Source organism: Ailuropoda melanoleuca, chromosome 11, assembly GCF_002007445.2.
Source record: "Ailuropoda melanoleuca isolate Jingjing chromosome 11, ASM200744v2, whole genome shotgun sequence".
NCBI lineage: Eukaryota > Metazoa > Chordata > Mammalia > Carnivora > Ursidae > Ailuropoda > Ailuropoda melanoleuca.
In genome coordinates, this window is record NC_048228.1 from 19,503,873 (window position 1) to 19,524,558 (window position 20,686).

At 36.1% G+C, this 20,686-nt stretch overlaps 1 protein-coding gene across 2 annotated transcripts in view; it reads right to left on the reverse strand.

The window, feature by feature from the left end:
• The window catches only part of ANK2 (ankyrin 2), a 629,716-nt gene that overhangs the window by 410,910 nt on the left and 198,120 nt on the right, over positions 1–20,686 (reverse strand). The gene's annotated exons all lie outside the window — the stretch shown is intronic.

Consider the following 20,686-nt stretch of genomic DNA (forward strand, 5'->3'; position numbering starts at 1 on the left):
AATTTGTGTCAGATGAAAGTGTGAGAACTCACTTTCCTTTCAGGTTTTACATTGAGACATGAGCACCTATGACCTGGGATGAGAAATAGCCACCTGCTGAAGCCTCTTCTTACTGCTTAAATCTATCCTCAGAGTTAGGGTCCATTATGAGACTTAGGCTCTGCCTTGCCCCTGTTCACAGAAGTCTGGAGAAAGGAGAGAGATTAAGGGCTGTGAAAATTGTTCCCAGGTTTAACCATTTATATACTGGGCAAGTAAAATTGTGTTCAAGTTACCAATTTGTTCTGTGGCTAATACTTCAGATTGCAGTTAGTTTTAAAAAGCACCCCTCAAAAAAATTTTTCTTTTAAATATTAAAAAAAAAAAAAAGGTACCTGGGTGGCTCAGTCAGTTACAGTCAGTTAAGCGTTTGACTTCAGCTCAGGTCATGACCTCAGAGTCCTGGGATGGAGTCCCTCATGGGGCTCCTGGATCAATGGAAAGTCTGCTTCTCCCTCTCCCTCTGCCCTTCCCCTTGCTTGTGCTCCTAAGCACACCCGTTCTCTCTCTCTCTCTCTCTGTCAAATGAATAAATAAAAATTTTTTTAAAAAGATTTATTTGAAAAAGAGAGAGTGCACAAGCAGGGGGAGTGGCAGGCAGAGGGAGAGGGAGAAGCAGGGTTCCCACTGATCAAGGAGCAGGTTGTGGGGCTCGATCCCAGGACCCTAGGATCATGACCCAAGCCCAAGGCAGACGATTAACCAACTAACCCACCCAGGTGCCCCAACATATTTTTAAATAACTTAATTATAAAATTAACATGTTGATTATAGAAAGTAATACTTATGCTTAGAACAGAGTCTGGCATAAATAGTAATTATTATTGTTGTTCTTATTGCTAAGCATAGTGTTTTAGAGATTATTACACACATTTATTTTCTTTTTTTCATTTTCCTAATTTTCTATAAACAACATCTAATTTTAGAGTATTTTTGAGCATATAATAGAATATTAAAATGACCAATATAAATATCTTAAAGATACATGTAATTACTTCATGAAAAAGTAGTCACACTCCTCTGACAATTTTTCAGCATGTGTTTTCCCAATCTTTAAAAATACCAAAATCTTATCAACAACAACAAGAGGGGGTTGAAACTATCTGTCCCTTTCTCCCATTGAGCTTAAGTTCTTTTTTTTTTTTAAGACTTTATTTATTTGACACAGAGAGAGACAGCAAGAGAGGGAACACAAGCAGGAGGAGCGGCAGAGGCAGAGGGAGAAGGAGACTCCCCGCTGAGTATACTAGAGACTCAGAGATGATAAATAGATATTATGTCTTACATCCATTTATTTCAGCATTTTCCATTTATGTTCTTGCTTCCTCTAATTTTTCTTTCTTAGATCACCTATCCAGAAAAAATCCACTAGGTGGCATTGTCTGATTGATCAGAATAAAAGCAACTTTCCTTGTTTCCATGGGAATGTATTCTTTGTTCCTTTGGATTTGTTCTTAACTCGCTTTTTCTGTGACCAAAAGACAGCTTAAAATACACCATCTCAGGGGCTGGGGGGAATATACAAAAAGATAAGCTAAGAGTCTGAGTTTGCTGGAGCACCTTTTAACATAACCAGACAAGTTACAAGATATGATCTATCACTCAATCATACTCCAACACATGGTGGTGGACAGACTCTTCACCACCAGTAACTCAAATGGCCGAGAAGAAATAGTATATAATGATGGAACAAGAAGTCTAGAGAAAGTGCCTAGAGATATGCACTCAAGTCCTAGCTTAACCCCCCTTTAACCCAACTTGAGATGAGCAACCCGGGACAATTCACCTAATTACCATGAACCTTAAGTTTCTCTTTAGAAAACTTAAGGAGCAATATATCCTTACTCCCCTACAAAGTTCTCATGAAGATCAAATGATTTAAATGATTTAAAGTCTGCTATTTTAGACACATTTAGCCAAGATACTTTGGCAAGAGAATATACATGATTTTTGGAATTATGAACATAGTAAATAGTATTCTTTTTTTTTAAGATTTTATTTATTTATTTGAGACAGAGAGGGAGAGTGCATGAGTGGGGGTGGGGGGGAGAGCAGACTCTGATGCAGGGCTCCATCTCAGGACCCTGCAATCTTGACCTGAGCCAAAAGCAGACACTTAACGAACTGAGCCACCCAGGCGCCCCCATAGTGAATAGTGTTCTTGGTTTTACTTTTTCATTTAGTGCTTACTATGTACCGTAAACTGTCCAACTACTTTAAAATATTAACTAATTTAACAAGGTATGCACCATTATTATCCTCATTTACAGCTGAGAAATAGAGAAAAAGATAGAATAACTTGCCAAAGGCCACACAGCTATGTCTTCCCAAGGCCCACCACGCCCTATACACCACACCCATCTCATGAGCTGTTTGAAGAGCTCCTATACCACTGAAAACATCATAAACAATGGAACACTTTGGGTATGCTTGGCCTAAAAAACAGGAATTCTTTTCAGAGCATGACAAAGTAATGAATATGACCACTTGATACAAGGAATGGAAGCAAATCGGACCTAAAAATGCCCAAATTAAAAGAGATTAAGAACTGTGATCATTCAGATAAAGTCTATACTCATTAATGTTGGGTAGCGTTATAGTTGCTCCAACACCGAGCCTGGCACCCAAAAGGTAAGTAATGAAACACAGGATTTTCAACACGTATCACGATGTTATCCCATCCTTCAAAGTCATGCTTAGATACTTGAAAGCTCTTCAAAAACGAGTTCCAATCTATTTGTTGGGAATAAAGAAAAAACCATTGAAGTATAAGTAAACTTTATCAGTAAAGTACTTTGGGACATGATCTCTTTAAAATATAGACTGTTTGGGTGTTAACTCCGGCTCCCCACTTGTCAACTAAAAGATCTGTGGAAAGTTATCGGCCACACATCTGTAAAATAGGAACAGTAATAGTACCTCTTAGAGTTGCAAGAGTAAAATGAGTTAATACATGCAAAATGCTTAGAGTAGGACCTAGCACATTGTAAGGGCTCAATAAATGTTAATCATTATTATTCTTGTCATTACTATTTCTCAAATCACATAAGCATTTATTACTCGGTGGCCAAATCATCTGACATTTAGTGCTGTACAATACAGCAGCTGCTGTACTTACACACTTTCAATTAACACAGGTTCAGAAACAAACCAACAATGCTCCAGAAGAAAAGCATCTACTGCTGATAGACAGTGACAGGGGTCAGTGATATTGTCATTTTGAACTAATAACAGATTAATTAGTAACAGTCTCTCCGAGACTAACCTGTCTCAGGAAAAATAAACTTTTTCTATTTACATCCCTACTATTGCTTTGTCATTTTAAAATTTCAATTACTGTGTGTCTGTCTTTTTCTCCTGCTATGAAGGATGATAAACTCCTTGAGGCAAGGGTCTTGTATATTTTTATATTCCTCATAATATTGACCAAGGAAGACCCTCAAAGGGCGTCTGTTGTTATCCTTTTTATGTTTATTGTATGCTTCGAAAATCATAGAACGGAGAGGACAGGATGCCACACAGATGGTCTCGAAGACAGGGAAGTGACTTAAATAACTTTTTCTCCCAAGACTGAGCACTATAATAGGCGCTATAGTCCCACAGCAGGTACCCAAAAACATACTCAAATGGGCAAATGATGACACTGTATTTGCTCTCATAGTTTTACCTTAAGGTTTTTTTTAACTTTTATTTCCAAAAGCAGTAAATTCTGAGTAAAAGCAAACTTTTATTTTTTTTTTAATATTTTATTTATTTGACAGAGAGAGACACAGCGAGAGAGGGAACATAAGCAGGCTTCCCGCTGAGCAGGGAGCCTCATGTGGGGCTCGATCCCTGGACCCTGAGATCATGACCTAAGCTAAAGGAAACCACTTAACGACTGAGCCACCCAGACGCCCCTAAAAGAAAACATTTTTTTAAAGATTTTATTTATTTATTTGAGAGAAAGAGAGACAGCCAGTGAGAGAGGGAATACAAGCAGGGGGAGTGGGAGAGGAAGAAGCAGGCTCAGCAGAGGAGCCTGATGCGGGGCTTGATCCCAGAACCCTGGGATCACACCCTGAGCTGAAAGCAGATGCTTAACAACTGAGCCACCCAGGCGCCCCAAAAGAAAACATTTAAAATGCAATTTGGATCACGTCACTTCTCACCTAGAAATTCTAAGCTAGACCTAAGAAGCACTATACGTTTTAGCACTCCCACTGTACCCTTTACACACACACACACACACACACACACACACACACACTTCTCTGACTTCTACTGTCTACATTCTCTCCCTTGCTTACCCCATTCCAGTCACAGCGGCCCCCTTGGAATTCCTAGAATAAGCCAAGCATGCTCCTACTCAAAAACTTTGCCTTCACTCTTCCCTGCACATGGAATGTTCTTTCCCCCAATATTCATGCTATTTGTTTTCTTCCTTCAGGTGTGGCTCAAATGTCATCTAATCACAAAGGCCTTCCCTGTCCATCCTGTATGAAACAACATCCTCTCCTCTTCATCCTCTATTCCCTTTGCTCTCATATATTTTTCTCTCTAGTACTTATGACTAACAAATATATTATTACTTGTTTGTCTTCTGTCTTCTTCCACGAGAATATAATTTCAAAAAAGCAAGAATAAAAACTCCACTAGAATACAAACTTTTGCTTATTGTGTTCAAAATATTGCCTGGCATGTAGAAAATGCTCACATTATTTATTATAAATTAATTTGACATCATTTGCCTAATCTGTAACTATATGCTTAACAAAATATGAACAAATAAATACAATAAATACTGAGGAAAGGAGGGAGGCGGGTTGTTCGTGACCTTTAATGACTGAAAGAGGAAATGTGATAGTGGAATCTAATAAATATCATTGAATTGACTTCAATGTTGAAAAAGTAGAGATGTTGACTAAAAATTCAAGTAGAGAGGAATTAAGAGACCAGAGGGAGAAGGAAAAACAATGTTAAGAGAGAGTAAAGTCTTGGATAAAATGAAAAATAGAAAGATTTGGAGCAACAGGGATCAATGAAACCACAGACAGCTGGAAGGTTTCTCAGGGCTCAAGAGAATCTAACTTCCCATTTAAAGACAAAAACACCTCAGCAGGGCTCTAGAGTTGGTCACTAGCTTCAACTGAAAACTTCAACCACAATAATAGTCTTATTTACACGACAATTACATTCTATCCGGAGAAAATTCTCATTAAGAAGTTCTTCCAAATTCTGAACCCAAAACTTTCACTTTCGTCTCCCATAAACTGATCACAATTCTGCCTTCCAGAACAACACTGATTCCATTTCCACAACTCTTCAAATGTTCAAAAACCACTAGCAGGCCCAGCTTCCCCACCACTTACACAAATCTTCCCTCCTCTAAGCTCCCTCTCCCCAGTGTCTTTGGCCATCTCATATGACATGGTTTCCAGATGGTCATCCTCTTAGTCGATCTCCTTTATATCTATCATAATTTTTCAGTTTTCTTCTTAAAAATTTATTTGCAAGGGATAGGCCCATGTTAGTGATTATATTTACAATAATAATGTGTACTTTATTTTAGAAAATCATTTTCTACTTTTTTTAGAGTTCATTCACATGAATTATATTGTTCAGTCATCACTGGAAAAAGCTTTTTCCTTCAATTTTAAAGCTGGAAAAACAGAATCAAAGGGTGGGTTGATAGATCCAAAGCATGTGGATCTGATATCAGAATACTTATTTCTGGTTTTGTTTTGTTTTTTTTTTAAAGATTTTTTATTTTTAAGTCATCTCTACACCCAATGTGGGGCTCGAACTCACAACCCTGAGATCAACAGTCATGTGCTCTACCAACTGAGCCAGCCAGACACCTATAGTTTTTTGTTTAACTTCTTATTATGAAAAATTTCAGACATACATAAAAGCAGAGAGATTCATAAAATGAACATCCATATTCTTTCCCCCTAGATTTAACAATTATTAGCACTATCTTCAACCAAGTTTTTCTTATCCTTTGATAAAATATTTTAAAGCAAATTCCTGGTATCCTGGCATTTCACCACTAAGTATTTTAGTATGCATCTTTAAAATATAAGAACATTTGCAGGATGCCTGGGTGGCTCAATCAGTTAAGCATCTGCCTTTGGCTCAGGTCATGATCTCGGGCTCCTGGGTTCCAGCTCCATGTCAGGCTCACAGCCCCACAGGGAGTCTGCTCTCTCTCCTCTGACACCCCCTCCCCCGTACTCATGCTCTCTCTCTATTCTCTCAAATTAAAATATATATACATTAAAATAAAATAAAATAAAATAAAATAGAATAAAATGGAGCACCTGGGTGGTTCAGTTGGTTAAGTGTCTGCCTTCAGCTAAGGTCATCATCCTGGAGTTCCAGGATCGAGCTTCAAGGCAGAATCCCTGCTCAGCTGGGAGTCTGCTTCTCCCTCTCCCTCCACTCCTCCCCCCACTAGTTCTCTCTCTCTCTCAAACAAATAAATAAAACTTTAAAAAATAAATAAAATATAAAGACATTTGCTTACATAACCATGAAGATGGTATCACATCTAACAAAATTAACAATTTCTTAATATTAGGGCGCTTGGCTGGCTCAATTGGTAGAGCATGCAATTCTTGATCTGAGGGTCATGAGTTCAACTCCCATGCTGGGTGGTAGAGCCTACTAAAAAAATAATAATTTCTTAATATGTAACTCTTACTCCACATTTAAATTTCCCTGTGTATATCCAAAACAATTAGATTTTTTTTTGCAATTAATTTGTTCATGAATTATATCCTGTAACTCCTGATCCACTCTTATTTCTACTACACCATGGAAATTACAAACAAAATGGAAAATGGTATGCTTAAGGAAGTAAAGATGAGAGGAAAAATGCATTGTTGAATGATCAACTGATTTTTACATTTTCCTGAATATAGGAAAAAATAGAAGAATATCAAAGGTAACACAATGTCGATTCCTTAGATTAAATGAAGGGAAAGTATGCTTGCAATTTCATTAAAGTTTCCTACTAACACATTGTTTTCCTTTACCTTTACATTGGGGAAACTTTTGTTTTATCTAGTATGAAACTACTTTGAAAACTAATTGAAAGATTTTTGAAGAGTAAAGTTATATATGGTGATCTGGTAAATATTTTCAAGAAATTTTCTTTCTCATTGGCCTTAAAACATTTTACAAAATCTGATTACAAACAACTGAAACTTTGGATTAACATGAAACCTTATATCCTTCACCATGCAAAAAGCCACAGCTACAGATAGGCGAATAAGGCTATCTTGCTTAAGACTAACATTTCAGGGGTGCCTGGGTGGCTCAGTTGATTGAGTGTCCGACTCTTGGTTTCTGCTGAGGGTCATGATCTCGGGGTTGTGAGACTGGGCCCTGCGTCGGGCTCTATGTTAATCATGAAGCCTTCCTGAAATTCTCTCCCTCTCCATCTGCCCCGCCAAATAAATAATTTTTTAAAAAGACTATTCAACATTTCAGTCAAATATTTTATCTTTATAACTCTTATCAGGCTAGAGGCTGACTCTTGCACTTATTAAACAACAAATTAACATTTGTTGATAAATAACTGCACTATGATATTCTGGTGGCTTTTAAAAGACATACTTTCAGGGCACCTGGGTGCCTCAGTCAGTTAAGTGGCCGACCCGTGATCTCAGCTCAGGTCTTGATCTTGGGGTTGGAATTCAGGCCCTGCATTGGGCTCTACAGTGGGCATGGAGACTACTTAAAAAAAAAAAAAGACATACTTTAAAACATTAATTTTAAAATATGAATTAAATGGAAATCAGACCTATTTATATTAAGCAGCGATTTTCCATTTTTCAGGTCACTATTAGCTTTCATTGTTTGATTTCACAACAACTCCCAAATACAAGTGAAAATTAATTTTGTCTGTTAAAAATGTGCAATTGCTGGATTGAGGCTATGAATCAGTATCAGATACTGTTTGATGGAATTATTGCATGATTCTCTAATCAAGGCATCAAGACCAAATTGCAATTATTTCAAGTGGCAGAGGAGCCTTTGTGGATTTAAGGTAGAAATCTTCGAACTGCACACAAAATAAGTAGTATGCAATGAAGGTTGTCATTAACTTACAACAAATATACGGCTCCTTGAATCCCTGTAGATTTGTGCTGTGAGTGTATGATAAAATGGGATTTGAGGGAAGACCAATTTTTTAGGGTGCCAGCCTCTATTTCCAACCACAAAGACCCTAGTCGCCATGGCCAGAAAGGTTAACCACTTTGCCAGAAAGGTTCCCCTATCATCTGCACCTAGGTTTTTTCCCTAGCCATATGCACAGTCTACAATGCATTTTAAAGTTCTTATCACCATTAAGAGAAAAGGACTAAAGAACATCACAATTCATCAAACTGCCTGCTCGTCCACACCTCTGATACCGTGAAGCCCCTATGTCCTATTCCAAGTGTGCTCTGACCAAACCCTGGCAGTTATTCTCAATCCTTACTTAATTTAGTTTCCCTCCTGAGGAATACTACATTTGTAAATGTCTGGAGACCCCATTTGTTATTCGTGTATCACTTTATCACTTAGAGCCTATTCTTATATCTCTTACCCCCCATTTACAGTCCAGTGCAGCCTTCTCTCTCTGCCCCTCATACTCTAACTCCTCTGCCTGGTATTCACTCGTGACACCCCCACACAACACCTGAACATTGTCAGTAAGCAGAAGATGACTATAAAAAAGTGAGCTCTCATTCTGATGAGATCCTCCACAACCAAATACTCTATTCCTCTACTGTTTCGGTGCCATCCTATTCATCAACTCTAGTTTATGGGCCTGGAAGCAAAAAGTGCATTCTCCTGCCAGTAGCAAGACAAATCACTCAAAGAGACTGCACTTCACAAATCAGAGACTCTACCCCAGTCTCTTCACAGCGCAATGTCTAATTAAATGTAAACTGGATATAGGAGATTCTTCCAACATCTGTATAAACAACAATTTTCTGGAAAGAACAGGCCACTGTGTCAGTCTTCATTCCACAGAGAAATAGCCTTAGGTTTGTGGTCATCAGAGAAAGAATGAAGGCTGTCTGTAGTGCAGATTGTTAGGGTAAGAACAACAAAGGAGGAGCCTACCTCAGGATGCATGAATAATAGCTCATTGTAATCCAGACCTCATTTATCTCGGAGTTCACCTAGAAACCAGTCTTTGGAGGGTAAGAAATGGAAGATTTCTTTGGGAAAATAAGCTTGGCCAGCCGACTAGTGGCTATATTGGCAGTGACATAAACAAAAAAAGAAGATTAATGCAATGGCTGCACATGAACACAAAAACAGAATGAATCCAAAAAAAAAAACAGGATAAATATTTGTTATAGCAAGTCTACTAGTTTCGGAGCTTCCTTCCCACAAAGCCCTCTTCATTTTGATATTTTTTCATAATCCTGAAAGCAATTTGTTTCATTATTGCCGGACCTTATTAGAATAGATATATGTCTACAGAATAAATTGCACGTCGATCTTATTATTTTATTTATTTATTTATTTATTTATTTATTTATTTATTAGGAGGCTCCATGACCAATGTCGGGCTGGAACTCACAACCTAAGATCAAGAGTCACATGTTCTACCAATTGAGCCAGCCAAGCACCCCAGGTCAATCATTTTTAAACTAAGAGATGTGTAGTAGTAAATCATTTTTAAACTAAGAGATGTGTAGTAGTATAAATCACAGACTTCCTAAAAATACAAGTTGACTCTGACCCACCCCCACCCCCCAATAAAAAGACAGACAAATTTGACGGTAAGCACAAATTAACTTACTTACAGACTTTGATATACACGGTTGCCCTATTATACCTTCAACTCAACTTAAAAAAACTTAAGACTGGGTGACTTAATGGGGCACATGGGGGGTTCAGTCACTTAAGCATCTGCCTTCAGCTCAGGTCATGATCCCAGGGTTCTGGGATCCAGCCCCATCAGCAGGGAGCCTGTTTCTCCCTCTCCCTCTGCTCCTGCCCCTGTTCTCTTTCTCTCTCAAATGAATGAATAGTCTTTGAAAAAAAGAAAAAAAAAAGACTGGATGACTTAAACAATAGAAATTTATTTTCTCACAACTCTGGAGGATAGAAGTCCAAAATCAAAATGTTGGTAGGGTTTTTTCTGAAGCCTCTCTCCTTGGCTTATAGGTGCTGTCTTTTCCCTGGGTCTTCATATGGTTTTCCCTCTGGATGTGTCTGGGTCCTAAACTTTTCTTTTAAGGACACCATAGTCATATTAGATTAGGGCCCACACAATAACCTCATTTTCATGTATCTCTTTAAAGACCCTATCTCCAAATACAGTCACGATCTGAAGTACTAGAGGTTGGAAACATACAAATTTGGAGGGAACACAATTCAATCCATAACAATTACTATGACCAAAAACTTCTACCTGAGATGTTTTAAGAAAAATGTATATTTTTATGGTTGACAATGGAAATATCTCACAGTGCTCTTATATTCTTTATCAGAAGTGCTACTGACATGATAATGAGTTATTTTCCTATTTAGAACATATCCTAATTATATCAGATTGGGAAAATGAAAAGTACTTCCTCTGTCAACTGCAATTATTTCCAAAGCTAGTTCAAAACAAAAAACAAAACAAAGCAAAACAAAAAAACCCAGCAACTGTTTTAGTCTGAAATCCAACATATTATTCTTTTCTCCATATTTGCATTATTTCAAAGCTTAAATGTATTGTCATAGATGATTCTACCCTTTGGCAAATATTTTTTTCCTGATATTTCCCAAAGTGTACACATTAATTTCTTTTTTGATTTTTTTAAATTTCTTTTTTGATTAGAACAGGACTATTAGAAAATCAGAAAATGCTTATAAACTTTATAGGCTAATGGCACAGCAGGGGCTTCCTTAAGTACAGAGACTGTCTAGAGATTGCTATATATTGGCTATGTTCATTTGGTATGAGAAAGTTTATTGGTCTGGAAAGCAAGAAATGTTATCTCTGAATGGTTTCAAGAGCAAAGTCACATCCCCATATAACAGGTCAAAGGAATAAGTACAATGTACATATAACTTTGAAATATTTTGTCTGTTGCCATGGTAGCAAGAAATGCTTCTCCAGTGAACACAGTAGAGTTTATGACCATAGCTTAGTAGAAGACATAAAAATGGTTATGATGTAATCAATAGCTGTAAGAGAATTGATATTTGTCAACAAATCTGCCAGAATATATTTTTCAGAAAAAGTCAAGGTCAATGATTCTATACATTTTTTTCTGTGTAATATCACAGAACGGTTCACCAATATATCACAACCTATGAAGAAGCAGTGACAGTCAAGAAGGATATATACCCTATCTCTAGTGGCAAGCAGTGATGAGTGAGAAAACAGCCACTGCTTGAAACAGTATAAGATGTAGAAATATCCCTGATAGGAAATCCATTCCAAAGGCAAGTCTAAGTCATGTTATTTATAGTTATGAAATCATTATTTTTTAAAAAGTAAAATCCTAATTATCTTTCAAATATAAGATGATACATGTCAAAGGCATAATGTAGCTATTTAATGAGAAATGAAAAAAAATTAGTAAGATGTTAAAACTGGTTCAAAGGAGAATTGGAAGAACAAATTTTTTTTTGGAAGAACAAATTTTTTATTATTTTTTCAATTGAAGAATAGTTGACATAAAAAATAATATTAGTTTCAGATATACAACATCTATATGTCTTCTTTGAGAAAATGTCTACTCAGATCCTCTGCCCACTTTTTAATCAGATTGTTTGGTGCTTTATTTATTTATTTATAATATTTCAATGTTGAGTTGTAGGACTTCTTTACATATTTTGGATATTAACCCCTATCAGATATATCATTTGCAAATATCTTCTCCCATGTAGTAGGCTGCCTTTCCATTTGGTTGATGGTTTCCTTTGCTGTGCAAAAACTTTTCAGTTTGATATAATCCCAATAGTTTATTTTTGTTTTTGTTGCCCTTGTCTGAGAAGACCAAAACCCCCCAAATATTGGTAAGACCAAAGTCCAAGCATTTACTCTCTATATTTTCTTCTAGAAGTTCTATGGTTTCAGGTCTTACATTTAGGTCTTTAATCCATTTTGAGCTTATTTCATATATGGTATAAGAGAATGGCCCAGTTTCATTCTTTTGTATGTAGTTGTCCAGTTTTCTCAGTATCATTTATTGAAGAGACTGGTTTTTTTCCAATTGCATATATTCTTGCCTCTTTTGTCATAAATTAATTGACCATATAAGGATGGGCTTATTTGGGGGCTCTATATTCTATTCTATTAATCTATGAATCTATTTTTGTGCCAATACCATACTATTCTGTTTGTGATAGTTTCGTAGTATAGTTTGAATTCTGGAAGTGGAATACCTCCAGCTTTGTTCTTCTTTCTCAAGATTGCTTTGGCTATTGGGATTTTTGTGGCTCCATATAAATTTTAGGATTATTTGTTCTAGTTCTATAAAAAATGCTATTGGCATTTTGATAAGGATTGCATTGAATCTGTAGATTGGATAGCAGGGACACTTTAACAATATTAATTTTTCCAATCCATGAACACAGTATGTCTTTCCATTTGTGTCATCTTCAATTCTTTCATCATTGTCTTAGAGTTTTCAGAGAACAGGTCTTTTACCTCCTTGATTAAATTTATTCTTAAGTATTTTATTCTTTGCTGCAATTATAAGTGGGATTGTTTTCTTAATTTCTCTTTCTGCTAGTTTGTTATTGTGTAGAAAGGCAACAGATTTCTCTATACTAATTTTGTAATGGATGACTTTACCAAGTTCTTTTATTTTTTCTAATAGTTTTTTGGTGGAATAATCATCTGCAAATAGTGACAGTTTTACTTCTTCCTTACCAATTTGGATGCCTTCTATTTCTTTTTTTTTTTTTTTTTTTTTTTTTTTTTTTTTGTCTGATTATTGTGGCTAGGACTTCCAGCACTATGTTGAATAAAAGTGGCAAGAGTGGATATCCTTGTCTTGTTCCTGATCTTAGAGGAAAAGCTTTCTGCTTTTTACCTTTGAGTAAAATGGTAAACCCAGCTGTGGGTTTGCTGATGAGCAGACTTATACACAGACAACTTTATATGCTAAATACTGAAATGATTTTGCTAATACATGCAAAACTGGTTAATATCCTATATGGCAATAAAATATTATGTTTGGGATTATATTTTCCAAAGGTAAAAATTAATTGTATTCGTACTAGACAAAATTTATTAGCATTTCTACTAAAAAATCATTTGCATTACTATCATTTGTCTACAAATTAACTTACACTTCTACAAAGTTGTAAAAGGGGCTTGATAGAGAATTAAATATGATTAAATATGCACACCCTTATAAAAGCAGATAATTCCTGGAAGGCTGCTAGACAACACCCAGCACTCCACTGAACAAACACCCATTAATCCCTTCTGCCCATTTTTGATCTCTGACCATTTATTCTAACATAATTGAATCAATCAATCAGCCTGTTCTTTGCCCTTGTATTCCTGGAACTGTAGAACCTCAGACAGTACACGTAAAATCTATCAACATGTGTGTGGAGAGCTCATGACAGGAGAATATCTTTTGTGTTAGAAAAATGAAGATTTTACTGATTTGAAAGAGTAGACTCTGAACTCCTCTTTCAGAGAGTAAACAATGTGAGGACTAGCCTGATGTCTTATTTCTTTGTATTCACAGTGACTTGCGTTTACATTTCCAGTCATTCTCAATTTGGGCTACACATCAGAATTACTAGAGGAAGCTTTATGTTTTGTTTTGTTTGAATATAGTTTCCCTGACTCTACTGAAAATCACCAAAATAGGTTCTCCAGGCACAGAATCCAAGTCTCTGAACTGTGTAAACAATTCTGATGTATAGCCACAGGCGACACACTAGTTGACTAAAAAGAAAAGGTTCAGGAAAGTTATTTCTAAGTAGTGTAGGGGTCCAGAACACAAACTAAACCCTAACATTACTTATAATTGTTCTATTAAAAGCAAAGTACTATGATATTTTCTTTTCATGATCACTACAAACTCTCTCCCTTAGCTGACCATAGTTCCATTCAACTGTGGAAGAATGTATCAATTATCAGGGAAGTCCAGGAAAGAGGCTCATTTCATGCTGTATAACTTTAATTAAATTACTTATATTCTGTACCAGCTAGCTCCTCTGAATAATCTCTCAACTTTCCTCCAAGTTTATTCCTTTTGAATAGTCTCAAAATGTTTATAGTGTCCTTGCGTAAGCTGATTTTATTAATTATAAATTCCTTGTTGAGGTACTTATTATCACTATCATTGGGTAGTAAGAAGACAATGCCAAATTCATATTGGCAGGGATCTACCAGATTTAAGCTATGATTTTCTTCTGACCATGTGAAATTTTTCTTTCAAAACATAATTCACATAGTCAATGGATCTACATTAGGAAGATATATCTTTTGTACTGATGATAAAATGAAAGTATACACATTTCTAAAAAGTTACACAACTTACTGTGGCAGATGGAAAATGGATGTTATTCTTTTAAGACAGTGACTGCTATGCTTGGGAGGTAAACTGAAGCATCTGATGCTACTTTCAAGGTAACATAGGTATTTTTGCATTCTTTGTTCTTTTCTTCCACATACATTTTAGCAAAAACTAGCTTTTCTCATATGTTATTGAAAATGATTATTTTCACCACTGTAATTTGCAGTAACATTCGCAATCAGTAAGATTTTAAAAGTGTAGTTCCTAATTATAAAAAGTAATAAATATGTAAAAAAAAAAAAGAAAATTTTGAAATTCAAGAAAAGTTGAAAAAAGAGAATAAGTATCCAGATAAAACTGCTACTGATATATATGTATTTCTTTTGCATGTTTCTCTGCAAATGGATTATACAGTTAAGAGCATACTGGATATCTTTTTTTCATCCCGAATTTCTAAATTAATATATAATGAGCATTTTTATGTCATGAAACTTTCTTTTATTTTTATTTTTTATTTTTTTTAAGATTTTATTTATTTATTCGACAGAGAGAGACAGCCAGCGAGAGAGGGAACACAAGCAGGGGGAGTGGGAAAGGAAGAAGCAGGCTCATAGCGGAAGAGCCTGATGTGGGCCTCGATCCCATAAGGCCGGGATCACACCCTGAGCCGAAGGCAGACACTTAACCACTGTGCCACCCAGGCGCCCCAATCATGCTGTATGTCTTAAACTGATAGTGATATATGTCAATTCTTTCTCAATAAAACTGGAAAAAAATTAAGTAAATAAATTAATTAAATTTTAAAAATCATTTTTACATAGCAACCTTTCATTTTTTATGCCAAAACTTATAGAATCATATTTTGGGACATTAAAATAAAGGTGTGACCAAAGTGTTTCACAACTGGAGGAATCATTATTTTTAAATCTGTGCTGAATTTCAGAAATCATTTCCTTTTGGTTTGAATCAAATTCCAAGAATTTGGGCGTTTCATTATATTCTTTTCCAAATTCCTCCTTTCTCTCTCTTCCAATATCTAAAGCTTAGCAACATGCCAAAAGTGACCAATCCTTTTTTTTTTTTTTACAACTTTACTCAAGAGATTACTTAATGTTAATATTTTGGTTCCCATTTTGTTCAAATATCAGCACTTGGCCCTTCGGGGTATTTAAAATGAACATTCTAATTTTAGAGCAGTCATGAACTTTTTTTTTTGATCGATTTGATATTTGCAAAAGACAGTCTTTTTCCTTTTCAAAACTATCTAGCTTGTGTTATTTCCCCACAACTTCATGTCTTATTTGAGCTTGCTATTTGTTGGGATTTTATTAGCACACTACTCATTTAAAACAATACAGCAACAATTAACTTAATAATCAGCATCATTCAAAAGTAATTCCATATTACAGAGTTTAATATTTTAGTTAGCAGTTTAAGTACCCAAAACACACAGCACTCCCTACTAGACCAATTGTTTCCGTGTTTTATTTGAAAAGGCAAAGAAGTAACACTATCAAAACATTTTAAATATAACTCTTCAATATTATCCCTTACAGCAATTATTGAAAGTGTTGGAACATAAGCAAACTTAATTTCTCTGATCTGTAGTTTAGTGCTATGTGGTGAGTGGGGTTGGCTTTGAATCTAGTGCTATTAAATGCCAAAATACAAAAATGCTAAAAATAGAGGGGTGCCTGGGTGGCTCAGTCATTAAGGGTCTGCTTTCAGCTCAGGGCATGATCCTGGAGTCCTGGGATCGAGCCCTGCATCAGGCTCCTCTGCTATGAGCCTGCTTCTTCCTCTCCCACTCCCCCTGCTGGTGTTCCCTCTCTCGCTGGCTGTCTCTATCTCTGTCAAATAAATAAATAAAATCTTCCCAAAAAAGGCTAAAAATAGAATAATCTGTCCACTAGAGTACATTGATTAACAAAACTGCACCTCCATTCTGGAAGTATATATCTTGTGACTTTTAAATCAATGCCTCTCTAACGACAAAGTTAAAGTATTATTGTTTGTATGGTTAGAAAAATAATCCTAGCAGTATATAAGAATTCTTTTCTTGGGGCGCCTGGGTGGCTCAGTCGATTAAGCATCTGCCCTCGGCTCAGGTCATGATCTCACGGTCTGGGAAGGAGCCCTGCCTCAGGCTCCCTCCTCAGCAGGGAGTCTGCTTCTCCCTTTCACTCTCCCTCTGCGCGCTCTCTCTCTCTTTAGTAAATCCTTCATAATACTAGAAAAAGAGGAGACAATCTAAAATAATATAACCTTTAATATCGTTCCTCCCCTACTGCATCTTAGGATTTGCTAGGCTGATGTCAGTGACAATGAATATTAGACAGTCATTTTTAATTATAGCTGTTCTTCAGGGTTTGACCATAACTTAACTAAAATGCAACATTAATATTGAACTGTCTGAATTGATTAATGCATTAAGTCAGCATTAAACTTCAAGACCTTCATTTTAATATTCCAAGTATGCTCTTTATGAAACCTTTGCACAAAATGAGTGACTCATCCCATCTCAGACTCCATCACACCAGGCTGAGCAGTTTTTGCTACTATCTCAAATATTCCCAAGCAAAAACTACACTATTTAATATGAACTTTAGTGTTATGAGATAACACAAAATATGTATAACAGTCTCTGCCACTGCTTCCTGGCAGAGAGCTCCTAAAAGTCGTTGTAATATCCTAAATCATGAGAGCACAGGCCATCTTCTGTCCTAATATTTGGTCTTTAACCCTCATTCCTGATAGAGTTCCTAAATTTCTTGGAATTTCATGGGTGATACAATGTCTTTTGTTCTGAAGAGGTGATCCTGGATCTTGATGGGATCGTGGATGGGGACAGGTCACCAGAAAGACCAAGCCATGATTAGAAGTTTGGAATTTTCAGTCCCACCCCAGAGACTGGAGGGAAGGGCTGGACATGGAGTTAATGATGGATCATCCCTAGGTGATGAAGCCTCCATAAAAATCCCCAAAGTAGGGGGTTCAGAGAACTTCCAGGCTGGTGAACACATGGAGGTGCCAGGAGAGTGGCACACTGGGAGACAGCATGGAATTCCATGCCTCTTCCCACAAACCTTGCCCTATGTATCTCTTCCATCAGGATGTTCATCCATATCCTTTATATAGCATTTTATAATAAACCAGTAAACAGTAAGTACAGTTTTCCTGAGTTCTATGAGCTTCGCTAAAATATTCATTGAACCAGAGGAAAGAATAATGAAAATGTCCAATTTATAGCTGGTAGGTCAGAGCACTGGTAACAACCTGAGCTTGCCACTGGCATCTGAGGGGTGGGGGCTTGCCACTGGGGCCTAAGGACGAGCCCTTAATGTGTGGGATCTAACTGTATCTCCAGGTAAAGAGTGTCAGATTTGAGTTAAATTGTAGGACATCTGGCTAGTGTCACAGAACTTTTTGGTATGGGAAAACCTCACACACATTTGGTGACTGGAAGAATCAAGTGAAATGTTCTGTGTAAATAGTAAAGGAGAGACACACAAAAGAAGTAAGTTTTTCCTACTCAAGTGTCATTAAATCAAGTCCTCTTTCAATTCTTTGTATCACTTTACTACAAAGCATCAATTGAGAACACTACAAAGTTCGCCAACATACATCCTAGTTCGGCTAAGTTCGTTGAACATGATTTCATAGTTGGTGGATATTAAATATTAAGATAAATATTAAACATTAAGATAAAAAAGTATTTATCTTAAATATGGCTATTAAGGATGGTAAAGAACCCATCACAGAACTGAATGTGGCATCATGAGTTTCTCTAGAACGTTTGGGCTACAAGAAAAGAGGACTGGACAAGCACTCAAGAAAACTATAGAGGTTAGAACAAGGCGACTCAAGTGCTGCCCAGTACAGATCTCCTCAAACATGGCTTTCTCTCCTCAAAACTCCCAAATATAAGAACCAGTCTTCCCCCCAAACCATCCAGTTAAAGGGAGTTAAGGGTACTAGAGATTGATGTATATGAATACTCCCAAGATCAATCAAATTGCAATAGCCTACAATTTCATTAATTATAATATTTGAACTAAAAAGGACCTTAAATATTATCCAGTCCTCCTTCTTCATTGAACAATTCAGGACACTGAGGCCCAAAAAAGTTGGTCAGTTGTTCAAGGCTACAAGATTAAACAGCCCTGGAGCTGGAACTAGCATGCGAGTCTCCTGACTTCCAGGCCAGAGTTCTGTCCCCAGATGCCAGTTCCCAGGCAAACGTGCGCAAGGACAAATGAATCATACCCGAATTACTGTGAGTTCAAAGCCAGACAAACACGAGCTCATGCTGTGTGACATCTAACAAGAAACAAGTGATAAATTCTTCTTAGCTGCCATGGTAACAAACATTTAAACACAGGAACAAATGGAGAAAAATGTTAACAAGTGGAATTTTATCGCAAATCTGCTCTTAAAAATTTGATAAAAATGAGAGAAATAGTGTCTTGCATTTCTCAAAATACCTTTACTTAACTCTGAATCAGAGTATATAACAACAACTACAAAAAGGACTAAAGAAATCAAATGCAGAAAATGCTCTCATAAGAACATAATACATAGAATTATTCATTTGGACTAATCACCATTAAAAACACTCTGATAATATGATGTATGCAAATAAATAGGATTCCCTGAGTATTTCTTAACCAGAAATCCCTTGAGCTATACAAGCCAAAGTTGTAACTTAAGGTTGGATTTCTAAAGATAAAATTTAACAATTTATATGTGGCATTCAAAGCAATATTAAACAGAAAGGGAGGGAGTGCGGGTGGACTGGGAAATTCTAGATCCTCAAGTGTGTGTGTATGTAATAAGGGATAGCCAAAATCAAAGCAAACCTACAAAATAAATATGACAATTCAATTAATAAGAACAGAACAGACCATCCTTGATGTTAGTATTAAACTCCATACATACGATATCTATGAGGAAAGAAAGCAAATAAATGGCTTCTCTGTGCCAATCTGCACACTACTTATTACTAATATGGTAAATCTTTCCAAAAGTCCAAGGGAATTTAAAATATTAACACTGAAGCTGCATTATTTATAACTGAAAATAATATATAATTGTTATTAACCAAAAATCCTCGAAGATTATTTTACTTTGTTCAGATTTTAAAAGCATAGATCTTTTTAAAAAATAAAATGCCTCTTGTCTCATCAGTGTTACATTCTCTATCTTCTGCATATGTGTGTAAAATTTTGGAAACAATTGTTATTTCTTAACTAATTGCTTTCCAACAGGGAACACATTCTGTTTGGCTATAGGATGGCTGTATGTATACATTGACATTTCTCACTCAAATGTCATGAGATCCTGTCTCTCACCTGACAACATCGGTAACTACTAATATGCCAGCACATAATATTTTATAAATATTTGTGAAAAGAAAAATGAGCTGAGTCTTCTCAATATTGGAAATGCAGACTGACTTTGTATCTTATAAAAAGTTTAGTGGATGCTATATACCATATAAATCAGATGCAACATAGAGTGGTGAAAAACATTCTGGGCTTAGCAGCAGGTGATGTGAGTTCTGCATCTTGCTTTGCCACTAACCAGCCAGGGGAAAACCTTTACTTCCATAGTACTTAAAGTAAGATCACTGGACCATCAAATGATCTGTAAGGGCCCTTTTCAAGAGACCTAAAGTTCTATAATTTTATTATTCACTATAAAATATGATAAATTTATTAATAGGTGCATGAGTTAATAAAACTGTATGCAGATGGACAGACTCATTGATTAAAGTGATATTTATTCTCGTCTAGACAAGAGTGTTCAATCTTCATTGATTGCAGATATTGACAATGCATTTAACGTTCACTTTTATATTTCCCAGCTAGAACTTTAATTTGGCCTCACTTAGCTACATTTGCATACGTTAGCAAGACACTTAGTACATTAAAGCAAACAGGGTTATTCTCTATTAGAGAAGTATTAACAAAATACTGGTTTCTAAATTTTCTACTTATTTTTTGCTAAGGGAATTAGATTTAGTAATGCACTTATCCCATTTGTCTTAGGAGAAGTAAAGAAAATATTAAAAGCTCTATGCAACTCAAACTGTTAAGATTTAGGTGCATTAAAAATATTTCAACATATATTAAAATTAGTATATATAGTAATTATCCTCTGTTGACCCTCAT